The sequence below is a fragment of the Hemicordylus capensis genome, chromosome 4 (genome assembly GCF_027244095.1).
Source record: "Hemicordylus capensis ecotype Gifberg chromosome 4, rHemCap1.1.pri, whole genome shotgun sequence".
NCBI lineage: Eukaryota > Metazoa > Chordata > Lepidosauria > Squamata > Cordylidae > Hemicordylus > Hemicordylus capensis.
Window position 1 is genome coordinate 67,368,450 of NC_069660.1, and position 24,514 is coordinate 67,392,963.

Consider the following 24,514-nt stretch of genomic DNA (forward strand, 5'->3'; position numbering starts at 1 on the left):
GAAAGATCCAGGGGCATAGCTATAATTGAACGAAAGGGTTCAAAGAACACGGGCCCTCAGCTCCTGAGGGCCCTCCAGCTCCATCCCTCCCTATTTTCTTCATTGTCTCCCTCACTCTGGGGGGGCCGCCTGAGAGAGGGATGAACACAGGCCCCCTCTCCCCTAGCTATGCCCCTGGAAAGATCTGTTGCTTCAAGGAACTTGCCTGATTTTCTAAGCTCTGACTCTAGAAGTGCTGGGCAACTCTGTTAGGGCTGGCAGGTCCTCAGAAGATTCCTCTCAGTCAGAGAATGAAGGCAGAGCTTTGTCCGTGGGCAGTACTAGATCTAGGCATAAGCTAAGTAGGCTACAGCATAGGGCCTCACATTATGGGGGACCTCTGGATACCCAAAAATGACTAAATTTCAAGTTTTACTTTTTCTGGTTGAAAAAGAAAGGATAAATGGGGGGGGGGAATACTCAAAAACAGACATTATTGTTCTTAGAAGACAAAAATATACATATATGGTTACATATTGAGTTTATAAATCTGTGCAGAAATCACAGCAAGTTATATTAAAATGCTATTAGACCAAGGCCTGGTTTAGATCTGTGCTTGGCATGATGGTAACAGCCAGTGTTCACCTCTTCAGACAAACACTGTTATAACCATGAGCAGTGTGAAGGGTGTGTGGTAATGCATTACCCATTTGGTAACGCTGTGGGCCTTGCTTTATGTCATAATCTAGCCCTGTCCTTGAGTCATGATGGAATCATGCTGGCTCTGGTTCTCCTGGTGTGAGGAGAGTCCTGATGGCGTGGAGTTGCCCAGGGCCCGGGGTGCAGGGTCTTTCCACCCTGTCTGATCCTTTGAACTGCCTGCCTTATTTCCCAGTGGGTGAGGCCCAGATCTGGGGTTATGACGTGTCTGTACAAGGAATGTGTATCCAGCAGAGGGTGGCAGACGCCACCTCCTGTCATATACATGTTGAGATGTACATCTGCAAGCACGTGCATGTAGGCAGTGCTGAATAGGATCAGAAACCCTGCAGAGATCCCAGTACTAGTGCAGAGCACTCTCTGTGCGTCTGTGATTGAGCACAGAGCCTGCCTCACCTTGTTGTCCATGCAGGGGACTACTGCAAAAGCAGGAGGAGTGCCTTGTCCAGGAACACACAAGGAGCCTATGACAGAGCAGCCACACAAAAAGTGTCTCATGGCACCTTAAATACAAATAGATTTATCGTAGCAGAAGCTTACATGGACTAGAGGCCACTTCATCAGAGCAGGGAATTGAATCTGGATTTTTCACTACACAGTTTAGTAGACTATTTTTCTTTCCCGACTAAGACGCAAAGAGAGTTAATGGTCCAGGTCTTGCTGCTTAATTAGAAAAACAGTGCTGCTTCTGGCAAGTGCAAGCATCTTCTAGGCTTCCTGGCCTGCACTCGTCTCTGGAGCTTTGGGTTCCTTGAAGGAGCTCTTGCCACTCTGGGGTGATTGCCGGTTTATTTTTAGTAGCAGGACAAGGAGGAAGAGGAATGATTTGTGTTTTGCCGTAGGGTGATTTTGCCTGCATGTGGGAGACAGTCATGTGGACTGGAAGGGATGATCTCACCATCTAAATATCTTCAGTGTGCCAGGCAGATAGGTCTCCAGCTGGGGCAAATTACTGTCACTCCTTTCAGATCAGCAAAAGGATGGTGATTTAGATTTACATCAGCTCAGGAGATACATGTTTGAAGGCCAGAAGGGATGGTTTTGCAGTCCGTTGGTTTAATCTTCCAGGCTGCCAAGGTCACAGCGATTCAACCCATTCAGACAAATATCAAAAAGCCACAGTAGGGTAATCCCTTCAGTAGGAACAATTGAAATGTCACAAAGCGATGAGCAAGCTTTGTCTTGTTCAAGCTGGATGCTAAGTAAAACAAAAGGGAGGAAGAAAAAGGCCAGCATGATGCTGACACCCCCAGATCTGAAGCATGTAATCAGTGGGGCTCTTACCCCTGGACTTTAGGGCCAAAGTCCAGGGCCTCCACAGACTCTGCCCCCCACCCCATCCTCTTTAGTCTGTCCTGGGTGGTATGGTCGCCCAGCTGAGCATGATGATGCTTAATTTATGGGGGGGGGTGTGCTTGCGGGGTTCCAAAGGCCTTTAGGTCCAGGCTCCAGAATTACCTAGGTGCACCTCTGCATGTAACAGATGGAGATGGAGTGATAGAGAAGGTAGGCGGACTTAATTCAATTAAATTGTGGGAGGTGCAAAACAGATTTCAGGTTGTACTAAGGCAGGAATTCTCAAACTTGGGTCCCCAGATGTTGTTGGACTACAATTCCTGTCATCCCCAGGCATCCCCATTGTGGCTGGGAATCATGGGAATTGTAGTCAAAGAGCATCTAGGGACCCAGGTTTGAGAACCCCTGTGACTAAGGGCATGTTGGCACAAAGAAACAACACTGGCTTTCCCCCATTGTTTTGAAAATATAAATTCTAACTGCTGTGTGGATCCATCTCTGGAATGGATCCAAGAGAAATACATAGGTCCCTTGAAAGGCAGAAAGTAGAAGCAAAGAGAAATGTGGTAGTCTTGATATTAGCAAAGCTGGAGATTAATTTTATAACCAGTTATAAAATTAACCAGTTATGGATTAGCAAGTTCTATATTCGATGGAAGCCAAATTAGGTAGTATTTCCTAGTGTTTGGAGGGTATGTAACTGCCTAAAGTGAGTCCCATTTTCAGATCCTTGAATATCAACCCCAAATTAAGTTCTAAATCTCCTTCCCATCATTCTGTTCTTTAAAAACAGAATCTCAAAGGCATTGCATCCAACCTCTTCAATAATTATTATATGGCCATCTGCTGCCTTAGGTTAACTTCAGCTGATTATTTCAAATTGATACATGAAAGTTAGTGGCTGACATCCAGAGCAATGGAGCGAGGGCCCAGAGGCTCTATCCTCATAGCCAGAGGCCTCTCCAGCTGCAGAATGTGCATGGGCAGTGAAACCCCTTGAGTTATATGGGGCAGAGGAAATAGCCTGAAATCTGGGTCACTGTTCATGGGTAACAAAATTTAACCCCTATTCCAGACACTGGGTCCCCAGATGTAGGGGTCAGGTTTCATACCTACCACAGTGGAGTTCCACCCCTTTACTTTGTTCCCCCCTAAAGACCAGGAGTCGAAATAGACTTGATTGAACACTTTACCTTTAAAGACCTGCTCAGGATTATAGTGACAATTGAACAACTGGCGAGGATGTCCCTGGATCCCTGAGAGAAGGGGCCCTGCTGGCTGGTTGACAGTCGGCTCTTTTTTTGCCCTTCTTGCCCTTGTGCCTTTCTGAAGGAGATCTGCCCCTTGCCTCTGGCATAGAGCAGATAGAACAGAAATCTCATAGTGAAATGAATGTATGAAATGAACAGAGTTCAAAACAATGCATTACAGCCTCCACTTCATTCAGCACATGAAATGGGAATATCAAGGTTTGGATGTGGGTGGGGGGAGACATAAAATGGTACAAACGTTCTCTCTCTCTCTCTCTCTCTCTTTTATATACTGCCTGTAACTAGATCTCAAGGCAGTTTACAATTGATTAAAATTGATTATCTATAAACATCTATAAACATTAAAATCAACAGTTAAAATATATAATTAAAATCAAAATTTGATTTTTAAAAATCGACTAAAAGCCTGAATGTGGTGAAAGTGGGCCCCATCCCTCTCACACAAGAAGGAGTACTTCTTCTAAGATGATGTCTGCTGCAGCAATATACATGCAACATTTTTTTAAAAAGACCAATATAAAGCTTTCCCCCTTTAAAAGTATGGGTTTAGTTATATGCAAATATATGCAGATTTGATCAATTAATCAATTGACTAATCAACACTAATTTGGTTAATTGGGGACTGTCATCCCAGTAAAGAAGTCTTAGCCAAAATGATGTCACTAGAATTGTACAGAAGGGAAGCACAGAGCCTCCAAACATTCCCCCCCCTAAAACTAAACTTTTAAAAAGTTGATAAAATGGTGCAGGCTGAGAGATCGGGGTGGGAGTCACGTTGTTTTAGTGGATGTCATTCCATGACTGTCACAGGTACCTATAGTACTGAATTATTATTCTTTTTTAGATGTAATTACCCTAATTACATCTAAAAAAGAATAATAATCAAGTACTATAGGTGTCTGTGACAGTCATGCAACGACATCCACATGACAATCACTACATCAGTAAATACACTCTCATCCTACATAAACAATATTGTGCTTCAGATGCTTGGGAAATGAAATATCCCAGCGTAGCCTTGATGGTAGAAATGAGGACCATGCACAGTGCATTAGAAAATAAAGGTATTGCACAAAAATACTGCTGGTACGAAAAGCCCATAGTCACCTAAGTTTTCTGTAAAAGGTAATGGTTTCCCAGCTTCTTAGTTCTGCTCAATAGGTGCCCCCTTTGTAAGGGGTTAATCACTTTCTTCCCCACCAGGCTGCCCAATCTTGAGCCATTGTTCTGTGTAGGACCCTCCCTATCCCCCTGACCAACCATGCCTTTCTTTGCCTGTGGAGCAATTGAATGCCTTCAGTTTTTTGCTTCATACCCAGCAGCACTAGATGATTGAATCTTGACCTTTATAGTTTTGGTTTATTAACTCTCTGTTTTGCTTTTTGAGGATTGAATGCTGACAGGTGGAAAGGAGACAAAGGCCATTCCCAGCGTGCGCACACACCTGGGGGCTGAGCTGAAATTTGCACCACAAAACGAGAATTTCAGGGTGAGCAAAAGCCAGTGGAACATTTGTGGCCAATCATAAACAAAGAAGATGCATTTAGCAATTTGCATGCTGAAAGTGAGTCCAGACTCAGCCCTCTTCAGCAACTTCTTGGTAATACAACTTTGGTAAGTGGCAGCAATGTTAAACAAAAAACACCTTCCAATACCTTAAATGCCACATAGGCACCTCCCAACAGCAGCTATCTGCAGCAGCTGCAGATCTAAACCATGATGCGCAGGGGGAAAGTTTGTCTCTCAAAGTGGTACCAACCAACCAACTGCTAGTCTCTGACTCAGACTGTGTCACCCATTCTCATCCTGCCATTCCATTTTCACTTATATATGCTGGCCTTGGGCCGAAATAAACAAATACATACATACACACATTTCAGCTTATAATGAAAGGCACAACCTGGATGTGGTTACTGATCTACTGGCTCAGTGGTTGTTCAGTGCGCTTGAAACTTGCAAAGCTCTCCGCAGCAGTATTCAGACATTGGCCGCATTCACACGTAACACAAAACCAGAGGTTGACAAGCCTGTGTTTAATATTTGAAATGGTGTATTTATTTATTTATTCGATTTCTATACTGCCCTCCCAAAAATGGCTCAGGGAGGCTTACACAAGAAATAATAAACAAATAAAATGGATCCCTGTCCCCAAAGGGCTCACAATCTAAAAAGAAACGTAAGAGAGATACCAGCAACAGTCACTGGAGGTACTGTGCTGGGGGTGGATAGGGCCAGTTACTCTCCCCCTGCTACATAAAGAGAATCACCACATTAGAATCACCCACCCTCCTCCTTGGCCTCTGAGGCTGTATCCCAGGCAGCTGTGCGCCACTGGCATTGCCACTGGCATTTTGTGGCTGATTTTAAATTGTTGCATTGTTTTAAATTTCTATATGTGTTTTAATTGTTTTATGTTAACCGCCCAGAGATGAAGGTTTGAGCGGTATAAGAGTCAAATAAATAAATAAATAAATAAATAGCCAGACTGAGGGCAGGGCATCAGTATGTCTTTGTAGGCCTGCACTTTTTCAACTGGGACCTTTTTCAAGACCCGCCTATCTTCCTCAGGCTGCGTGAGGAGGTCCTTTGAGAGCTGGAGGTGGTCCATGTGCCTCCTGTTGTGCAGCTGGGCCATGCGCTCTGCATTGTCAGCGGCCTGCATGGGGCTGAATCTGGCTGGTCCACAGGCCTGGCTGGCCTGGCAGGTCTCCAGGTTCTTCCTGGACAGGTTGTGGCTGGCCAGGATCCTCTCTCACCAGCGATGCTGCAGGGGGAAGGGAATGGAGAAGGAGAACAGCATTATGATTTAGCTTGAAATAACTCTTTTGGCATTACCTGCCTAGATTTGAGGGCATGCCAGGGTATTGCTGCCGCTTGCAAGGGGCAGCAAATCCCTTGTTGCCACAAGACTCCCCCCATACCCCCACAAAGGTCAGGCCTGGTCACTACAAGACTCCCCCCCATGGACAATAGATGTTAGGGTAGAATAGATGGGTGGGAGGGGGCATGCCACTGTTTGGGTCTGTGTGGCCATGGAACCTCAGGGCCACACCCTGTAGGCGGGCAAGCTAGCATTGCCAGGAGAGGTGGAAGCCTGTGGCGCCACCCTGTGATCAAGCATTGCTTGGCAGTGTGCATCCCTGCCCCCCTGCTGCCCTTCATTCAATTTTCGCACCTGCTTTCCCCCACTACCATCCATCTCAAATTGGAACATAGTTTTCTTGGGGTGGAGAAAATGCACACACAAACCCACACCAGACCCACGCCACACACACCCCCAACCCTCAGAACTATAGGACTACCACACCCATCCTGCTACTGTCCACAGGCACCACCCCACTTCCGCCACCCCTCCCCCCACCCCTATAGACTACACAACCCTTTGCAGGAGACATATCAATTGATCTGGTCGATCTGGCAGCAGGTCGGTCCATGTGTTCCCCACGAGTGTGCTGGCAGGACCCTGCACCTTCCACCACCACCTCATGTGGTGCCTGGCAGTCCCCAGACAACAGTGGCAGCCCCTGCACCAAACACCACATTGGGTGGTGTGTGTGTGTGTGTGTGTGTGAACAGCTTCTCAGAAAGGTCTGCAGCCAGGCCTTGGTCCTGGGGGCTGCTAGTTCCAAGTCCTGTACCCTGCAGGATCTCATGTCCCAGCAGGGAGCTGTGGCTGTCCTTGAAGAGGTGGGATGGGGACAGTGGGTGCTGGTCAGTTATCTGGGTCTCATTGTCATCACCAGCAGAGTCGATGGTATAGAGGCCAGATTGCAGGGAATGTCCAGAGGGATCCATGAATGGCACCAGCACAGGTTCTCCATAGCCCCTGGCAAGCCTTGATATTTCCCCGGTCCTTGGCACACCTGCCTGCTGTTGGGTGTGCATGAGAATCCATGAAAGATGGACCTTGCAGCCACACCACCTCAGGCACCCTGGAATGTGTGGCAGTCATGGAGGGCAGGCAGGGCACCACAGTTGTTGCCACTTGTAGTGACCAGGCTCCCCTTCCTCTAAAGAGTTAACCAGAAGTGAACCCTTGTCTTGACTGACAGGATGGTGACCTACAAAGATTGCCCAATCAGTCCACTGGGGGTAGGGGTGGGACCTAGAGGTCTGTTGTTGGGAATTCTGGGAACAAGAAAGGAGGTTCTGTGCTGGAGGAGGAAGAGGACATGTGGCAATAGAGTTTGCTGCAACAGGATCACTGCAGCTCTTGGAAGATAGAACTGCAGGGGCTTGATTGTCAACAGGATTTTGGTGAGTTCAAGGAAAGGCGCTTCGGCTTCTGGAAGCTGGGCTTTGGCTTTTGGAAGATTAATTTAGAGAAAATTTTGTCTAGTCAGACTTTGTGTTAGAAACTTATATTTCTTTGTGTGTGTGCTTTGTATATCCCTGATACTGTTCTAGTATTGTTTACCTGCAATGTAATTAAAATAAATATGTAGTGTGTGTAAAGGGGTTGTTCAGATTAACACCCTCCTCGTGCCATTAAAGGATGTCTCAGTGCATCAGGATGTCCGCTAGTGACTTCAGGGTGGGCACATTCTTGGTGCGCCCCCGCCCTGAACACGTATGCTGAAGGATGCTCATTCATACTGGCTCACTGTTGGAATAGGGCATAAGTGAAAGCACATAAGAGCCTCTTTACCAATCACATTTTTAGATATACACCTACAAATGTAACATATGAATGTGACAAGCAGGAATTTTAAAACAAATGTGCAATACAAGTATAGTAATCAAAGGCTTTGTGGCAGGGGGGAGTTGAGTTGAGTGTACACTGGGTGATACACCTGGGTTGGTTGCTGTACAATATTTGAAAGGGTTGTGGGCTGTGTCTGTTCCAGTGCTCCTTTGCCATCGATCTTTATCTATCTCCTATCCATCACGGTTGTCCTTCCAGTACTTCCTGTACATCATGTACTTTTCCTTCTCAAGTTGTGGACTGTGATTTGGGTGAGGTACATTTAAATAAATGTGAGGCTGACTCAGATTGTTCACTTTTGAGGGGAATGATTTCAGTATTGGAATCAAGATGTCTTCTGTCTGGTTTGGCATCTAGTAGATGCCATCTCCCACATTCAGTAAGATTGACTGATTGATTGATTTTATTTGATTTGATTTCTATACCGCCCTTCCAAAAATGGCTCAGGGCAGTTTACACAGAGAAATAATAAATAAATCAGATAGATGATATTCAAATTGATATTCAAATTGTGTTAGTTATGCAAATTGTTATTATATAGAATTTAAATTACACGCAACTGAATTATGCACCTTAGCTGCAGCCCTCCAGCTCATGACAGATTTTCGATATCGTTCTCTGTGCGGAACAAGTTGCCCATTGCTGCATTAAACGCTGAGCCTCTTTCCATTATTTAAAACTTTAATTTCCCCTTGGAAGCTTAAAAGCATCAAACATGGTGGGGGTGGGGGGGGAGTCTTAAGTTTGGGCTTCTGACTCCAGAATTGCACCTGCTCAGTGACCAGGCAGAGCTTCCTCCTCGCAGTCCTCAAGGGCCGTTGGGCTGAATCGTCAAGTCCAGTGGCCACTCCTGCTCCGCATGCCAACGCCACCATCACCACCACTACCACCACCACCACCACGGGGGTAAGGGAGGCCTGCTTGGTCATCTCCACACACCCCACACCCTGGCCGCAGACATGGTGTGGCTAGAATGCTTGAAGTTTTCTGTGCCGTGGGGCAGTGGCGGGGTGGGGTGGGGTGGCGGCAGGAGGCCCCTCTGGGTCTTTGGAGGCAGGTATGGGTTTAACGCTTAAAAAGGCCCTTATTTTTAATTTGCGTGGAGGGGATGGCTCCAAAGCCCTTCAGGTCCGGGTACCAAAATTATCTAGGTGCGCCTCTGCACCCAGGTCCTGAAAATAAGGATTAAAAAAACAATTTCATGAAGGGGTTCACAGACACCCTGCACAATTCTGCACTAACATAACTGAACAAATATTTGGAGACAATCTTCACATTAACTGTTCCAGTGCAGTTCTTTATGGAGCTACAGCAGAATGTTCCACTGCTGATTTTTTTTGTGTGTGTGCGTGTGCGGGGGAGAGAGAGGAGTGTGAATATTGTCTAGGCGTTGAGGACCCATCCCCGCGGGCAATAGCAGGGGTGGGGGCTACTTGCTAAAGCATGACAGGCAGCTTGCAGGCCACAAGGGGATATTGATTACTTTTACAGTGTAAACTGACAGAGCCTATTTGGATGATGTAATGAAGATGGATGATTCTGGTCTCTTCCTCGCTCAGCTTGGAGGAGGGGGCGGAGAGGGGAAAAGAAATCATCAATCAGATCCTGAAGACACACTCCATAGCTTTCCCTACCTTTGCTCTCCCATCCAATCTCCTTTTTACATCACATTTCCCCAGACTCCTTTGTTCACACCTCTAGGCTATTCTGCACACCTCCCTATCTAACCACCTTCGCCACTGTAGTTAATTTTCTCAGGAACAAGCTGGCTCCATATTTGTTTTGCCTTCACTGGTGCAGCACCTGAGCATCTCCTTCTTCTTAGTGCCTTCCATCTAGTGTGTCTGTGAACTGGGGGGAGACATTCAGCCTATTTGAATAAATGAAGAACTGAAACAAGGAGAGAACTATTGAGTGACTGGCCCAAGACCACACAGCAAACATGTGAAAGAAGAGTGCTCAGAACCCATATTGATTGTCTTGCTTTCTTTGTCCAGCCTCCAAGCTAGTAAACCATTACCATTATGGCCACTTTATTTTTGATTACCTGCTTCTTTCTTTGTTATGTCCACTGCCAGCTTGTTCTACTTAAAGCCTTCTTTGGGCATTTTTTAAAAAATTAATTAAATGCGTAAGCTGTTTTTCTGTGAAAAACACCTGAAGTTGTATGTCAGCTCTGTCTGCTGTCTAGATGCAGAGTTCTCAAGGTCCCTGCTTCTTAATAGTAAATTCGTTGCTTAGTTAGGTTTACCAAACGTACAGTTCTCTGACCCTTTTCTGAAGGGATATATTATATAACTGAAGAAATTATTCTGAAAAGCAAAGTCAGTGCTCTGTCAAATAATCTGACCCTTTCTGCAGGGATATTAACTGAATCCTGAAGCAAGCACCCTCTCAAATGAATCTGACTCCTTTCTGCAGGGATAAACACACACACACACACACACACACACTGAAGAAATGAATATTCTGAAAAGTAAAAAAGTTAGTGCTCTATCAAATAATCCTACCCTTTAAGAACATAAGAACAGCCCTGCTGGATCAGGCTCAAGGCCCAGCTAGTCCGGCATCCTGTTTCACACAGTGGCTCACCAGATGCCACTGGAAGTCTACAGGCAGGGGTTGAGGGCATGCCCTCTCTCCTGCTGTTACTCCCCTGGAACTGATACTCAGAAGTAACCTCCCTCTGAGGCTGGAGATGGCCTATGGCCCTCCGACTAGTAGCTGTTGATAGACCTCTCCTCCATGAAGTTATCCAAACCCCTCTTAAAGCCATCCAGGTTGTTGGCTGTCACCACATCTCGTGGCAGAGAATTCCACAAGTTGATTATGTGTTGTGTGAAAAAGTACTTCCGTTTGCTGGTCCTAAATTTCCTGGCAATCAATTTCATGGGATGACCCCTGGTTCTAGTGTTATGTGAGAGGGAGAAGAATTTCTCAAAGATATGAAGCAAGTGCTCTCTTAAACAAATCAGACCCTCCTTTCCTGCAGGGAAATCCATATACTCTGAGAGAGAGAGAGAGAGAGAGAGAGAGAGAGAGAGACCTTGTGTCCAGGCTCCCTTCAGAGAGACAGTGTCTCTCCACAATGGTCTCCTTGCTCAAAGCTGCATCTCAGACGCAGACAAATCTCTTAAGGGAGTGGGGAGGAGGGAGGTGGTGAAAATCAGGATTTTCCATTGCGTGGTCATGAGCCACAAAATGTGGTGAGAATTCGTGGCTGTCCTGGGTAAATCAGGGCAGTTGGCAGGTATGTAGAAGGTACAGTAGAGATGGGGCAGTTTGCATTCCATGTTATACGTCACATGCTATACATCACATGGACCACTAAGAGTGAGGAAACAACTTCTTTGAGTAAGTGGTTATGGAAGACATTTTTCACACCTGGATAGCTCTGCCTTGTTTGCTGAGATTAGGATGTTACAGTAGGTGTGATGGCTCATGTCATTTCTTGCGACTTTGGAACTAAAACAGAATGATAAAATCAGACGGTTAAGTGTCGCTCTGTGTATATTTCCATTTCTGTTTCAAATAGAGAGTAACTAAATATTCATAGACAACTTTCAATCAACTTGATTACTTTACTAAATGTTCATGGTGCTTCCTTTTTCATTTTCAAGAACGACATGCTCATGAAAGATTATTTTGAAATAAAATACTATAATGTTGTAAATGCTGCATTTGAAGTTCACAGAGGTGTCATTATTATATTGCTCATTAGTTCTTATAGTATTTGAAAATCGGTAACCCAGTATTCCTGAATGGTTAATTCAGTGTCTACGGCTGATTTCTTTAGGGACAAAGTCTTGATTATGCACTTTGTGATAGTTTGATTCCATCTCACATGTGCCATGCATGTAAAGACAAAGTGCCAGCTTTGATTTTAGGTGAAATGAATTTAAAAGTTTTCAAGTTCTATTCAGAATGAATAGATTACCATTCAGAGTTGAGCATTTGTCCAAGAAAACAAATTCAAAAATCTGTATTGCACATCCTGTCTCTAGCCTAGTGGCAAGTATCTTCTTTATGTACCACTTTTCAAAAGAAAAAAAGTTCTCAATGTTATACAGCAAAATAAATGAAACAATGGTTTCCTGTTCCAAAGAGGCTCATAATCTAAAAACAAAACAAAACGGAGATCATCCATGATTTGATTTTGGATGAAGGAGCCGACCTGCTATGCATTACAGAGACCTGGTTGGGGGAGGCTAGTGGGCCAGTCTGGTCCCAGCTTCTCCCAGCAGGGAAGAGACAGTGCTGGGATGAATAGGGACAATTAGGAACATAGGAAACTGCCATATACTGAGTCAGACCACTGGTCTATCTAGATCAGTATTGTCTTCACAGACTGGCAGCGGCTTCTCCGAGGTTGCAGGCCGGAATCTCTCTCAGCCTTATCTTGGAGAAGCCAGGGAGGGAACTTGAAACCTTCTGCTCTTCCCAGAGTGGCTCCATCCCCTGAGGAGAATATCTTGCAGTGCTCACACATCAAGTCTCCCATTCATATGCAACCAGAGCAGACCCTGCTTAGCTATATATCCAAATTTGCAGAAGTATGTGCAAGGAAGAGGCTTGATCTAGATCAGGGCTGCTCAATTTTGGCCCTACTGCAGATGTTGTCCTACAACTCCCATAATCCTTTGCTATTGGCCACTGTGTTTGGGGATTATGGGAGCTAGCCTGTAGTCCAAAAATAGCTGGGGGACCTAATCTGAGCAGGACTGATCTAGACATTGGGCCAGTTCCTATGAGATGCCTGCAGCAGCGCACATGATAAGGATGAGGTTGTGCTGAGAGAGCGCCCACCCTGATGTTACCAGAGTGCTCTCAGGGACTCCCTTAATTGTGTGAATCCTCTACACACACTCCCAATACCTAACTACATCCTGCCATCTCCATGGATTAGCAGAAGACCAGCCCAAGTCTAAGCATGGTGTACATCCAGATTACAGGAACCCAGAGCACTGATAGAACATCCCCAGTCTCTGAAATCAATGCGACCCTCATGAGTTTGAGCCTTAAGTCTGAAAAAGCACACTCAGAACATGGACAGAGGTCACAATGAGACTGATAGGTGTTACAGAATTACAAGCAGGACCAATTACCATGTTAAAGTGATGGCAGGTGGTGGTGGTGGTTTGGGGACATCAAGGCTGAAGTGCAAATACAATAGGAAGGCTTATTTTCAGGAAGCTGCAACACAGGTAGAGGCGCTCTTGCCCCGGACTTTGGGGCCGAAGTCCAGGGCCTCCACAGCCCCTGCCCCCCCCAAATCATGAGCATGATGATGCTTAATTTGCAGGGTGGGGGTGGGGTCCAAAGGCCTTTAAGTCCAGGCTCCGAAATTACCTAGGTGCACCTCTGATCACAGGGAATGGGAGTGAATGAAAGAGATGGAAGTTCTTTATTAGAACCTTGCAACCTACCTTACAGTGCGTGTGAGGGTGAGCAATCAAATATTGTTACCCACTTGGTATGTTTGGAATCGGTTAGGCTATGAATCTGGTTGAGAACAATAATAAAGTAAACTGATTGTTGATGTATTGATTTTTCTATCCAGCTTCTCAGCTGACTTTTCTGAAGCATCTCACAATTTAAGAATACAATAGACGTATTAAACTTTTAGAACAAAAACCATTTTAAATACATAAAAACAGAGCGGGAGAGAGAGAGTCCACTAATTTCTCAATTGACTCTGGTGAAAAACACCCTCTGGAAAAGATTTGTCCTGAGCTGTACAGCCCTCAGATATCCTTGGCAGCTAACAGGGCTTTTGCACGGAGGGGAAATAAGAGAAAATGGCTTCCTGATCCTCCTCCCTGCATGCTGGGTTGTGGAGGTATGCTGGTGTCCTGGGTTCCTTCCAGGGTGAAGCTCTTGCTTTGCCCTCATGAAACTGCAGAGAATGTTGGCCAGTGCCTTACCCAGTGAGCTTCATGACTAAACGAGGATTTGTACCTGGGCCATCCAAGTCCCCACCTCACCACACTGGCTTTCGGTAGGGGATGGGCTAGAGATGGCCTTGGTGTTGGAAATTCTCTTTGGTGAGAGAATCCTTTTCTCATTATAGCAGAGTGCACAGAGGCACAACACAGCGGATTTAGTTAGGCATGCGTGTATGCTGAGAGTAAAGTAACTTGGAGCCAATTCATAGTTTCAAATCAATATATAAGGCTTTTATTAAGAAACTCCATTCTAGATAGGAAAGTGAGGAGTTAGGATCTCTAATCTATCTATCTAGCTGGATGCAGATGGATTCTGTACCTTCTCTGCACATATGGTGCAGGGAGAGAGGCTTGCCATGTTGCAAGGTAGAAGGACAGGTAGGGAAGAGAGAGGGAGGAAGGAAGTTAGTCCCTGAGATTAGCAATCTACATATCCAAAGCGATAGTGTCAGAGCAGTGGAGAAGGGGTGACCAATGTCTTGACCCTCTAGCCCTCTGACTCACTAGTCTGTCCTCCACTGTCTGTGACAAGAGACAGCACAAAGTCCTTTAACTTCCAACACTTGGAGACCCCTTCCTGTATCATTGAATGTGGATGGCACTGACTGTCAACTGGGTAATTGTAGTATGTGTTGATAGCTTCAGTGGCATGATAACTTTGGTCACACAGAATCCATGTGTGCACTCTAGTGAAGAGAGAAATCCAAGACTTGGGCTCACCTTTCTGCTACTGCCAGATACCTAGTTCCAAGATGGCAGTGAAGCTGGAACTAACTATAGTATACAAGACTATACCACGTCTATACTGCCTAAATATAACAGCATAACACAGTTCAGACTACGGCCTTAACATATATAATTTTCTGGCATTTTGGAACATGAGCAAATGTGGTAAGCTCTGAACATAACATGTTAAAACAAGTTTTTTGTCTATAAATTTTATTTATTTAGATCCTGCACATGCACAATTATGGGAAATTACAATGTATATATGTATGTATGTATGTATGTCATACACATGCACATTGAATATTTTTGCAAGTCAGTCATTTTTATTAAAATACATTTAGAATATATTTGTCTTAATGGCAGTGCAGAGATCACTGTACTCTATATGAAGCCACCAGTAGCCACCATACTGGATTGGCATCATAATAAGGTCATTCACATGACCAGCCCTACCAGGGTAAGACAGAGCTACCCCATTTAGGGCTGGCTCTGTGAAGCCCCAGGGTCATTCCCAATCTCACTGCTTCTCCCCTGGGTAGCCCTGATTTTAAACCCAGGCTTAACCTGGAAGAGGAGAAACCTAGGAGAGAAGAGCTGGTCTTGTCCAAGCATGACCTGTCCCCTTAGCTAAGCAGGGTCTGCCCTGGTTGCATTTGGATGGGAGACTAGATGTATGAGCACAGTAAGATATTCCCCTCAGGGGATGGAGCTGCTCTGGGAAGAGCAGAAGATTCCAAGTTCCCTCCATGGCATCTCCAAGATAGGGCTGAGAAAGATTCCTGCTTGCAACCTTGGAGGAACCGCTGCCAGTCTGTGTACACAATACTGAGTTAGATGGACCTATAGTCTGACTCAGTATATGGCAGCTTCCTATGTTACAGTGAGGTAGGAGGGAAAGTGTGTGCCTCCTCGCTCACTTGCTGGTCATATGAGTCATCAGGCTGTCTGCAACTGCTCCCAGGCTGACATCAGCCATCTTGGTCATAGAGCCAGCGGAGAGGAGCAGCCCGGCAGCATGGTGCCTTCCACATGCACTGTGCTGCACATGCAGTGCATTGTGGTATACCTGGCAGCCCTGCTTCCTTCCTCTCCTCAGTCACTGCTGCTCATGTGGGTGTGTGGGCAGCAGATCCCTGATTGGGCTTGTGACATGTGGGAGTGGGAAGGTAGGTTTCTGCCTTCCCTCAAGCTCCTCCTTCCCATTTGGTTGTGAGAATGGCCTTACTGTGTTTTGTGAATGTTCTATATCATCAGTTTGATTTGTGTGGCCAGGATGTTGACTGTGAAAAATGGGAAGATGAGAGAAATACCATTTCCAGTAGAATGTCTTTGTTTGTTTGTTTATCATATTTATATCCTGCCAGATATATACATCTTATATAAAAACAAAAACAAACAAAACACTTTCACAGAATAAAAAACAATTAAACACTTGAAAATTAATTTTAATTTAATTAAAAGCCTGAGAAAGCAGCTGTGTTTTAAAAAGAAATCCGAGATGGAGAAGACAGTGGGGCTATTCCCATGATCAGGCAAAATCGGGCTAGGGGAGCCTAGCCCAATTTCACCTGATCGTAGGAGCCACCAGGCTCGCAGGTGAGCCCGGTGTCTTCCTGGCGGTTAACCCGCCAAACAACCCCTCCCCTTAAACCGTGAGTAGCCGCAGCTACTCATGAGTAGACCCCCAGCCGGGAGGCTTAAAAGCAGCTCGTGTAGAGCATACTGGAGCTTCCAGGGGCCACGCGGCCCCTGAACTCCCCAGCCCTGGCCGGCTCCGTGACGGAGCTGGTAGTTGTGTCGGCGGCTGCTGCAGCTGCCCAGAGCAGACCTGCTGGTTGTCTAAGCTAAGCTTGCTGGTTGTCTAAGCTAAGCCCGCTCTCCCCACAACCCCACTAGAGGCTCTTCACACGAATTGTGTGAAGAGCCTCAGGGAGTGCATTCCAAAGCCCTGGGGCAGCCAGGCCCTGAGAAGGCCTGGCCTCGAGAAGCCTCCAGAGGAGCTGGTGGCAACCGCAACAGGACCTCCCTAGATGATCTTAGTAGGCAGCAGGCCTCATGACAAAGCAGGCCTCATGACAAAGGCGGCGCTCTCTTAAATACCCTGGACCTAAGCTGTTCAGGGCTTTATAGGTAATGACCAGCACTTTGTATTTTACTTGGGAACATATTGGCAGCCAGTACAATTCTTTCAGAATCGGTGCCATATGCTTCCTTCACGTTGTCCCAGAGACCAACCTGGCTGCCACATTTTGTACCAGTTGTAGTTTTCAAACTATGTACAAAGGCAGCCCCATGTAAAGCCTCGAGGTCACCAGCTTATATACTACCATTTTAAGGTCATTTACCTCCAGAAATGGGCATAGCTGATGTATCAGCTGAAGCTGATAAAAAGCGCCCCTTGCTGCTGTCTTAACCTGAGAAACCAGAGAGAGTTTTGGATGCAGGAGCACTCCCAAACTACATACCTGATCTTTCAGGTGGAGTGTAACCCCATCCAGAACAGGCAGATTTAAACCATCTCTCAGGTCTTGACCCTCTACAAGCAGTATCTCCTTATTTGGATTCAACTTCAGTTTGTTATTCCTCATCCAGATCATGACTGCCTCCAGGCAGGTGTTTAGGGAAGATATGCCATTTCCTGATAAGGTCGACATGGAGAAGTAGATCTGAGTGTCATCAGCATATTGATAACACCCAGCACCAAACCTCCTGATGATCTCTCTCAGCAGTTTTCATGTAGATATTAAAGAGCATTGGCGATAGTATGGAGCCTTGTGGCAGTAACTTTTGCTTTGCAGAGTAACAGTCTCCAAGTGACACCATCTGGAATCTACCTGAAAGGTAGGAATGGAACCACTATAGAACAGTGCCAACATTTATGATGTTTACCAGACCCTCTCCGACAATCTGATTGTTAGATAAAGTCAGCCAAGTTGGGCAAGGGTCAAGAGAGCAGGTGGTAGGACACACCGTGCAAAACAGCTTGTCCGTATCCTCAGGAGTCACAAACCAAAAGTGATCCAGTCTGGCAACATAAGAGGAGTTACTGGATACCTCCATAACAGACTCTGCCCTAATTGTAGAATCCAGGGTGCTTTCCAAATTATACCCTGCAATGGGGTCATGGCGTATCTCTGAAGAGTGCTTCCGCACTTCCTATGTTGTGACACCGCAGTCCCTATGCTGACAGAAAGGTGCCATTCATATTTCCAATGCCTTGTTTTGAATTTAATTGTTGCGATATCATGCTATAACGTTGTATATCTGGCATTAAAAAATTGCTGGTTTGGGGGGTTGTTAGTTTTTGTGAGACTGCTCCCCCTGCTGGGCGTGTTCCTATTGATGTTTTGAATGCGATTTGCCTGAACAGAAGCATTTTGCTGCTGTTGAGCGGCTAACTGGAAAGCGCCCAGTTTGTCCTGAATATGAGAGATTTTGTCCCAAAAAAATCATTAAAAGCATCACAGCGGGAAACCAATGGTTCTAAATTGGGATTCAAAGAGTGGGAGGCTTGAGAAACTCAAGTATGTAGTACACCGCTCTGGGCTCCTTCGAGGAACAGCGGGATATAAATATAAAACAAACAAACAAACAAATAAATAAATATTAGCCCTCTCACAACCCTAGACAACTCTCCTGGATGTGAACTTGCAAATGCAATGCAGGCAGAAAAGAATTGCTTCTTTGCGATGTGTATTGCCAGAGCATAGATCTTCAGATGTGCTCTATGTTGTAACCTGTTGGATTTGGGTTGAGTCTTTCTCCATTTGTGCTCTAGTCATCTATCTACCATGCTGCTTCAGCTCCCGTAATTCTTCCAAATACCACAGGGCTAATTTTGAAGCAGGTCAGAGAGGAGGCTTAGGAGCAATTGTGTGTACTGCCCTAGTGAGTTTGTTATTCCAAGTTTGCACCAGAGCATTGACAGAATCCCTTCCATGGCTTCTTGGACTGCAATTGGATCCAATAAACTTCTTGGGCGGAACAACCTAGTGGATCCTTCATCCCTGCAGATGTGGGTTGTGGTTGCAAGTCCTATCTCAACTAGATGGTGGTCCGCCCATTACATTGGGGATATTATTATTATTATTTATTATTTATTACATTTGTACTCCGCCCCAAACTTTCCTCTCTGGGCAGTTAACAATAGTATAAAACAAGTTAAAATATATACAAAAACTAAAAACAATTTAACAATTTAAAAATCAACCATGAATTAAAACCTTACGATTTAAAGAACAGAAAAAGCTTGGGTGAAGAGGTGGGTTTTCAAATGCTTTCTAAAAATTGTCAGAGATGGGAAGGATCGTATCTCAGCAGGGAGCGCATTCCATAGTCTCGGGGCAGCAACCGAGAAAGCCCGTCCCCGTGTGGCCACCAGCCGAGCTGGCAGCAACTGGAGACGGACCTCTCTGGACAACCTCAATGGGCGGTGAGTATATGTCACAGTACACCACCGTGATCAACGTAAAAGACCAAACTGAGTGTGTGACTAGCAACAGGCATAGGTCAAGAGACCACTTGGGATAGGTCCATAGTTGTCATGGTTGTTATGAGCTCCTTGAGCCACTCCTGACAACCCAGTCCCATGGTGAACATTGAAGTCCCCTACCACCAACAAGCTGAACGACTCCAATGCCAACCCTGCAACCAGGTCTGTCAGCTCAGTTAGGGACTCCATTGAATGGGGTGATCTGTATAACAACAGTAATCCCAATCTATCCTTGGTCCCTAGGATTAGGTACAGACACTAGATATGGGCCAATTCCCTAGCAGGGATCCTGGTAAGGGACACAGTGTCTTTATAGACCACAGCCTCATCACCTCCTTGCCCACATCCTCTCAACTGCTCCACCACAGAATATCCTGTTGGGAGAAGCTGGGACCAGACTGGACCACTAGCCTCCCCCAACCAGGTCTCCATAATGCATAGCCGGTCAGCTCCTTCATCCAAAACCAAATAATGGATGATCTCCGGTTTGCTTTGGACCAACCCGGCATTATAAAGTAGCAAGCTGAGGCTCTGTGGGAGGTTGGCACTGTTCCCCAAGGTCAAATAGCTGATAGCTGATAGGAAGACAGAGCAACCAACAAGCTGCCAGGAGGGAGGCCAGGAGAGAGACCAGCCTTCAGCTACAGCTTAGACAGCTCTCCCAGCCCAGAAGGGGGCGGGGTAGGGAAGCTAGATAGAATGGCTGTAAAAGCATGGAATGGCATTGTTATGGACAAGGTTATAACTGTAGTTAAAGGTAGAGAAGGTAGATGGAATGCTATGCAGAGCTTTTTTGGAGGTCTGGACCCTTTTTATCACACATTGGCACAACAACTTTAGACAAGGTAATGCAATTAAGACAGAGTAATACAAGGAGGCAAATATTAAATTTGACTATATAATATAGTCAAAGTTTTTGGAGTTTCAGAAATCAGAGTTATTCATTCATTCATTCATTTCTATCCCTCTCTTCCTGTCAATGAAGCCAGAGCAGTGTACATGGTTACGTTTTTTCTCGCAACAACCCTGAGCTAAGTTAGGCTGAGAGAGAAGTGACTGGCTCAGAGTTACCCCAGTGAGAATCTCATGGCTGAATGGGGATTTGAGCTCAGGCCTCCCTGGTCCTAACCCAGCACTCTAACCACTACACCACACTGGCTTTCCAGTTATGGGACTGGAATTATTAGAGACCAGTTGCATTTGTACACTGTGTGTCATCCTCGAATATATTGCTGTGACTGAACATTTATCTTTCCTCACAAGATGGACAGCATTTCTTTTTCATTTTTGTAATAATGCTTAAAGAGGCCTTTTAAAAATATGTTGTTTGGTATATATGTGTATGTGGTGAATTGTGTGTGTGTGTGTGTACATGTATTTGTGTGTGTATGTGTGCGTATGTATAGTGAGTAAGAGTCTCCCTAGCTGTTCTGCCGGTCTCTATTCTATGACCCCTGATATGACTCTTTAGGTATTTCCTGTGAGAGTCAGGATTCCCTTCCTTTCCTCTTAGAGAGCAGATGGAAACATCTCTCTCCCCCTACCTATTCCTTATGTAGTTCTGTAGATTAGGATTAGGTCTTTCCTATCCAAAGTGTACTTCACCAATAAATACTTAGTATTTAGTTCTACAAGTATCTCCATGTGTCTTCTCTAAACAGCTGCAACAGCTAAACTCTGCAAAGTACTCTGTCACTGGAGTGGGTAGCTTCTTTAGTGCTCTGCTAATTAACTGGCGATGTCTGCTGCTAACAGTGGCGATGTCTGCTGCTACTGCTGGCTGCAACCACATTTCTTCCCCTCCCCATTTCTTCCCTGTCCTTCTCACTGGGGATGTTTCCTGCTGCCACCACTGCTGCATTTCTTCCTCTCCCCACTGTGTTTCTTCCCCTCCCTATTTCTTCCCCACTCCCCTTGCTGGGGATGGTTCCCGCCACTGCTGTTTTATCTCCCCCTCCCTCTCACTGCTGCCTGCCCTTGCCCTTGCCCTTGCCCTCGGCTGTAGGCCATGCTGGAGTGGCAGACGTAGCTCAGTGGCTCGCTCAGCCTGGCCCTGCCCACCAGGGTGGGAGGAGATCAGGTATGCTGGGGTTTTGTTGCAGGCTGGCTGCAGCATGCTCACTGCCAGCCCTGTGAACATTTGCACTCAGCCACCTGGCACGGTAGCAGAGGCACAGGCTGGTGACATAGGGAAACATGCTTTGGGGGTCCTAGGGGCTGCCAGAGGCTGTGGGGGAACAGACATCTGTCCCAAAGTCTGGGGGGAATGGTGCCTCTGCATGCTGCCAGCAAAGCACTCTCCCACCATTCCTGTAGCTCTGCCCAGGCTTTGTGGTGGTGCCGTGAGCATATGGACTGGGACCCTCCTCTGGATCTGTGTCTGGAGTTGGCTCCGTGGGACCTGCCCAAGGCAGCTGGCAGGCTTTGGACTCCCCACCTTCCTCCTGGGGAGCTTCTGGAAGGTGGAGTAGCTGGAGATCCCCAACAGAGCCTGTACTAGAGTCTTTGGACCTCTTGGGCCCCCTCAGATTGGGACCTGCACCCAGCACAGCAGCTCATTCCCCTGTGAGTCCCCTGGCACTGGCACTTCTCTTTGGAGTCTCCCTCCAGGGGGGAGCTGGCTTGAATGTTCACTCGGGGTCTGCTTCATCTTCGGAGTCCATCTCAGGTGGACATGGGCAGATCATGATAATGAGGTCTCATGACCCAAACTGTCCAATGGGAGAGTTTTCCCTCATTTACTAGGGAATTAATGCAATTTCCTCAGGCTTTTGGATTTTTTTCATGGACTGGGCAAGGTCTGGCACCTACCTGAAAAAATACCATGCTTCGATCTTTTGTTGTTTGGGAGTTTCATGTCAGTTAGTGAGTGAGTCAGGGAGGACTTGCAGTTTTCAAGCATCTTAATGTTGCTTAATCTTACTGTAGCACTAGTCTTTTCCTAGCTCTATGAGGTCTCATTCCCCATGCTTCCCAAATGGAGAGTTTTTTCTGGATTTTCCAGGAAAGTATTGAGTTTTTATGGGTTTTGTAATTGTTTTATTCATTCATTCATTCATTCATTTAGTAGTGTGGGCAAAGTCTGGAACCTACTTGTGAAAATGGCATGTTTCTGTCTTTTATGGTTTGGTCTGGGAGTTTCATGTCAGCCAGTGAAGCCCAAGCAGCTTTATATTACAGATAATAATAACTTGGCCAGTGGTCTCATCAGTGGACTATGGTCTGCTTTCTGCTAAATAAAGAAAAAGCCACGACTGAGAACCAAAATCCACCAGTGGGAAATGCCTAGAGCCTTTGGAGTCAGATGTTATACTAAACAAACAAACAAGCAAGCAAATATTGGCTGCTGGCTACATGGACACATACTCTAACCACTGAATTGTCATTCCAATAAGTAATCACCTCCAGTTTGTTTTTTAAGGACAGGTGTTGTGTGTCCTATGTTTTGTTTTTAGGGCAGGTGTTGTGTGTCCTATGCAAAGCAAACTCCTCTACCTCTTTAGCTCCCTGAAGTTTGATTCAAATTGCATCAAATATATAAGCAAATCTTCAATAGCTTTACTATTTTTAGTAACCATTTATCAGCTAAGAGGAAAAGTTGTCTATTGTGGAGATTATGCAAGCTAAAACTATTGAGTAAATTAATAATCAAAGAAAAGGTTAAATGCAGACAGTGTCAAAAAGAAAGACCAAGCGTGCACAACTTTCATGCTATTGTCATTTTTGAAAGTTGTAGAAATGCAGAATGAAGTTTGGTTTTTTTACACACAGACAAGCATGGCTAGTAAGCACACAAAGCATCTGTCAGTCTGGAGTGCTCACAAGAGTGCATATACATGGAAACATTACATGGGGGCTGCATAACAAGATTGATTCATGAAACAGACCCTGGGTTCCTATCAGGACTATTCACAGATTCTAATTAAAATCAGTTGACCAGTCCTCATATAATGTTTCCTTGAATCTAGACACTCTTGAGATTTTCAAAGGCAGTCTGTGATGAACAATGGTGATGAACAATGAATTATTTAATAGAGAAGGTGCCTCTCTTTTGGATGCAGAATTTTGTAATTCCCTTGCCCGTTGCAAGCAGAAAATGGAGGTGTGTGTGTGTGTGTGTGGTGTGTGTTAATATTTACTCCTTTAAAAATCTGGTTATGGGGAGGCAGACACAGAAATAATACAGTGTATGTGCCTGCGGGAGAGTGACTGCAAATTAATTTGACACTTTTTCACTTTAGAATTAATTAGGTTCTTAATTGAGGCTTCTCCCTGGGTAATAATGCCCAGATCCAGGCGTCTGCCTTAGCAGAAGGTAACAGTGTGGGACTATGCGGTGAATGTAAAGATCTCATCATAGCAGAAGTCTTCCCTGTGCTGTGTGGCCCAATGAGAAGAGAGCAAAGGACGGGGGATAATTTATTCAGTAACCTCACTTTCAGGTTGCAAGCTCCCTTCCATAGCCTGTGTAGCAGGGAGGCCTCTTCATATCTACTCCTCCACCCACCTCCCCTTTTCACACACACACACAACAACAATTCCCTTACAATTAGGAAGATACCTATTCATCACTGCTCTTACTGCTAGACTTTTGTCCCTGTGCTTCCTTTACTAGCAGGCTCTTTCCTGAGTGAAATCCGTGTTCTTGCACTCAGCGGTTTGTTTAGTTGCTTTTGTGTAATCTCTGTCCAAGAATTCCAGTCCTGCTGAAGTCCTGACAATTAAGGCACCAGGGAAGAAATCATCTAAAGAAGGAAAAAGTAAGGCAGTGTTCTTCTCTTTCTTTGTTTAAAGGCTTGTCGGTGAAAGAAAGCTTGAATGGCATTTTGTGAATGTGTGCATGTGTGTGTGTGTGGGGGGGTGCACGGTGTACTGTATAATATTCCATTGATATACTCTCGTGTGTGCATGCATGTATAGCTCTTTATTCTTATTTTGAGTAAAGAATCAAGTGTCAGTAGGAGTGAATGACAGTCATGGCTTATAATTTACACTCCCTCTGTATGTCTAAATATAGTCTTTCTTTATACCTGAAAGCAGAGTAGTCACATAAATATGTGAATCTTTGATGAACAGGAGGAGATTTATTGTATTTATCTCATAATAATCCCCATAAGTGAATGTGAAGACAAATAGCTGCATACGGATAGGGTTATCAACATCCCTCTTGAATTGCAAAATATGCAACTAGAGAGATACATATACAGATGCGCGCACAATAAACTGTACTAGATTTTAGCTAGTACAGTTTAAATTTTTGATTTAAATATAAGACAAATCTATGTGTGCATATGGATGTATTTATTTATAAATGATATATATAATGTATCAGATGATATTTACTATTCTCTGTGTGCCTTGTCCATTACAAAGAACA

The 24,514-nt window shown here is 45.2% G+C and overlaps 1 protein-coding gene across 6 annotated transcripts in view; it reads left to right on the plus strand.

Annotated features, from left to right (window-relative positions):
• Positions 1-24,514, plus strand: part of BLACAT1 (BLACAT1 overlapping LEMD1 locus) — a 129,696-nt gene that overhangs the window by 20,766 nt on the left and 84,416 nt on the right. For 4 of the 6 annotated variants that reach the window (XM_053250534.1, XM_053250533.1, XM_053250531.1 and 1 more), the window contains exon 1: positions 23,612-23,897. The exons of 1 other annotated variant lie outside the window; for it this stretch is intronic. The gene's annotated coding sequence lies outside the window, so the exon portion shown is untranslated. Of the gene's footprint in view, positions 1-4,768; positions 4,881-23,611; positions 23,898-24,514 lie in introns of those variants that run through there. One more of the 6 variants, XM_053250537.1, reaches the window with a different exon arrangement.